Genomic DNA, 4,735 nt, shown 5'->3' on the forward strand with positions numbered 1-4,735 from the left:
ATATACATATATACGATGGGCTTCTTTCAGTTTCCGTCTACCAAATCCACTCACAAGGCTTTGGTCGGCCCGAGGCTATAGTGGAAGACACCTGACCAAGGTGCCAGGCAGTGAGACTGAACCCTGAACCATGTGGTTCGTAAGCAAGCTACTTACCACACAGCCACTCCTACGCCTCCTATGCTCATTTTAAAAATCATCTCTGGCTAATCGTTGAGAGGACGTTGGTGTTGTCTTGGCAGAGGATTGCGCTCTCTAAGTACTCTTGTTGTTATTACTATTGACACGTCGGACAAAATGCTTCGAGACATTTCATCCGTCTTTACGTTCTGAGTTCAAATTCCCCCGAGGTAAACTTTGCCTTTCATCCTTTCGGGATCAATGAAATAGCAACCAGTCGAACACTGGGGTCGATGTAATTGAATTGCTCTTCCTTGAAAAATTTCTGGCTTTTGTTCCTATATTAGAATCGTTAGCATGCCGGACGAAATGCCTAGCGGTATTTTGTCCGTCTTTACGTTCGGAGTTCAAATTCCGCCGAGGTCAACATTGACTTTCATACTTTCGGGGTCGATAAAGTAAGTACAAGTGGAGTACTGGGATCAACGTAATCGACTAGTCCCTCCCTCAAAATTTCAGGCCTTGTACCTTTAGTAGAAAGGATTATTATTATTATTATTATTATTATTATTGTTGTTGTTGTTGTTGTTGTTGTTGTTGTTATTAAGGCGGCGAGCTGGCAGAATCGTTAGCACGCCGGACGAAATGCGTAGCGGTATTTCGTCCGTCTTTACCTTCTGAGTTTAAATTCTGCCGAGGTCGACTTTGCCTTTCATCATTTCGGAGTCGATAAATTAAGTACCAGTTGTGTACTGGGGTCAACTGGCCACCTCCCCACAAAATTTCGGGCCTTGTGCCTAGAGTAAAAAATTATTATTATTATTATTATTATTATTATTATTATTATTATTATTATTATTATTATTATTATTAAGAAAATGTGGTCAGTGGCAAAAGTAAACATAGAGAAACATACCCCGTGGGACAGCTCTAAATATTCAAGTGGAAGTGAGGTGCAATGAAAAACCATTGCCTGCTTTTACTTACATACCCGGGGTACGTTTCATACTTGATAGAATTTCTGTGAGAGATTTTTGTTCTTCCCATATCAATCCAGTACAGTAACACTACCAAACATCTTCTCTTACCATTCTTCTCTGTTCAGATTAGAGGAACTGATGACCACCCAAGAAGTTGAATAAAATATTTTCTTTCAAAAACTATCTTTCTCTTTCTTTCTCTCACTCCCGCTTCCTCTTTCAATCCCTCCTCTCTCTCTCTCTCTCTCTCTCTCTCTTGCTCACTTCCACATTTTCACTCTATTCTTTGTTTTCTCTTCCTATTTATTCATTTATTTAATATTTACACAGTCATTACAGTGACGACAGCGTTATAATTTTTTTCTTCCAGAACAACTGGACATACACATCATTGTCCAATACTATCTTCTCTATATGATACCATTCCAATATATATATCTATATATCCCATTTTTGTGGGAAATTACGTATAAGTGTGTGTGCTGTGTGTATGTACTGTAAGTATATACGTATACATATGTATGCATATAAATATATATATATACATATACACACACACACACACACACACACACACACACATATATATATATATATATATACACACACACATACATACATACATACATACATACAAACATACATACACAAATGCACATATACAGATACACACGTTGTTGTTGGCACTCCGTCGCTTACGACGACGAGGGTTCCAGTTGATCCGATCAACGGAACAGCCTGCTCGTGAATTTAACGTGCAAGTGGCTGAGCACTCCAAAGACGCGTGTACCCTTAACGTAGTTCTCGGGTATATTCAGCGTGACACAGTGTGACAAGGCTGACCCTTTGAATTACAGGCACAACAGAAACAGGAAGAAGGAGTGAGAGAAAGTTGTGGTGGAAGAGTACAGCAGGGTTCGCCACCACCCCCTGCCGGAGCCTCGTGGAGCTTCAGGTATTTTCGCTCGATCAACACTCACAACGCCCGGTCTGGGAATCGAAACCGCGATCCTATGACCGCGAGTCCGCTGCCCTAACCACTGGGCCATTGCGCCTCCACACATATACACATACATACATACATATAGACAAGCAAACAGACAGACAGACAGACAGACAGAATTCGTCGGCTCTAATATTGAAAACAGTGAATAAAACGTCTCAACTGCGTATACTGGATTTTTATTCAGCCGGGCGAGTATTCGCAACGCCAATGAATTTTTTATTCACCTTTCCTTATTTCATTGGCGACGAATTCTCGTCCGAAGTGCGACTGACTGCGAGTAAGGGCCGTTGAAATGGCCTGAAATGTCTGAAATGCATCTGGTGTTCTTAGCAACTGCTACTGAGGTAAATTTTCGTCTTTCTCCGAAATATGTCAATAAGATATATTCTCTAAGGACACATACTGCAGTAACTGGCTTATCGATTGATGGTATACATTAAGTATGATATATATATGATTATATATATGTGTGGCTGTGTAGGCGCAGGAGTGGCTGTGTGATAAGTAGCTTGCTTACCAACCACATGGTTTCGGTTTCAGTCCCACTGCGTGGCACCTTGGGCAAGTGTCTTCTACTATAGCCTCGGGCCGACCAAAGTCTTGTGAGTGGATTTGGTAGACGGAAACTGAAAGAAGCCCGTCGTATATATGTATATGTATATATATATATGTGTGTGTTTGTGTGTCTGTCCCCCCAACATCGCTTGACAAACGATGGTGGTGTGTTTACGTCCCGTAACTTAGCGGTATATGTATGTATGTATATATGTATGTGAAGACGCGTGGTTTAATGGTTTGGGTGATAGACTCATGATTGTAAGATTGTGGTTTCAATTCCTGCACCGGGCAGTGCGTTGTGTTCTTGAGCAAAATACTTATTTTCACGTTGCTCCAGTTTACTCAGCTGGCAAAAAGGAGTAATCCTACGACGGACCGGCGTCCCGTCCAGGTGGAGAATTCATACGTCATGGAAACCGGGAAACCGGCCCTTATGAGTCGGCGTGACTCGAGAAGGTTACCTTTATATACATGTATATATATATCTATATATATGTGTGTGTGTACACCTACGTATATATTTATATTAAATATATATGTATATTTTAGTATATATATGCGCATGTATATACGTATGTGTGTATGTATATATATACATACAGAGAGAGACAGAGAGAGGGAGTGAGAGAGAGGGGGAGAGAAGAAAGGATAGAGAATAAAAGAGAGTGTATATATATTAACGATGTAGTTTTATTCAAAATAAGGTCCACTCTAATCAAACGCCGAATAGTAAAATAACACCAGACCTAAAAAGAAACCCCGATTCAACAAACTATGAAACGTTATATATATCATAACGCATTCAACATTACTAGACAATGACGGATTCTCCACATGGTTTGATAATCTGTTTGAAGTTGAAGAAATATCTCCTTCAAATCAGATCCCGCCATCTTAAAGGCTATACTGGAACAAAGACTGATTTGTACGGCATGCGGGGGTTGACAACAATAACAGCAACAACATTCAATGCTGAAGGAACAAACAACAACTCCACAGTATCATCACTTTTGGCCTGTTCATAAATCTTTCATATATCTACGGCCTTTTCGGGGTACTGCACACACACACACACATACACATACACACACACACACACACACACATACACATACACACACACACACACATACACACACATACACACACACACACATACACACACACACATATAATGATATATATCTCATGTTATTGACCAGAGTATCGGATGTTGTTCTACATCGCTGGTCACAATGCGCTTCGCATTGTTTCAACTTTCGAATGGTGCCATCCCGCTGGCTAGACAAGCGGACGAACATTCTCCCTGATCAGAAGGCTATGCCGTCAGAGGGTCACCCATTTACAGATAGCTGGACTGGAACAACGGGAAATGAAGTGTTTTGCTCAAGAACACAATGCGTCGTCCGGTCCGGGACTCGAACCCGCCATCTGGTGACTGTGAATGAAATATCTTAACCACTAGGCCCTGCATCTTCACACACACAAACACACACTACACACATATATACACGCTCAGGCACGTAAATGTTAACATACATGTCGTATGTGTGTGTGTATGCATACATATACATACGCCACCCGTTCAGATCAGAAGACTATTCCGTCACAGGGTTACTCATTTACAGAGAGCTGGACTGGAACAACGTGAAATGAAGTGTTTTGCTCAAGAACACAATGCGTCGTCGGGTCCGGGACTCGAACCTGTCATCTGGTGACTGTGAATGAAATATCTTAACCACTAGGACATGCAGCTTCACACACACACACACACACACACACACACACACACACACAAACACACACCACACACATATATATATACGCTCAGGCATGTAAATGTTCACATACATACATGTCGTATGCGTGTGTGTGTGTGTGCATACATATACATACATATATATATATATGTATGCATATAAACTTATATAAACGTTTATATATATATAAATATATATATATATATACACACATACATACATAAAAATATATATATATATATATATATATATACATACATACATATACGTACATATATGTGTGTATATATATATATATATATATATATATA

This window comes from Octopus bimaculoides, chromosome 2, assembly GCF_001194135.2.
Source record: "Octopus bimaculoides isolate UCB-OBI-ISO-001 chromosome 2, ASM119413v2, whole genome shotgun sequence".
Classification (NCBI taxonomy): Eukaryota; Metazoa; Mollusca; class Cephalopoda; order Octopoda; family Octopodidae; genus Octopus; species Octopus bimaculoides.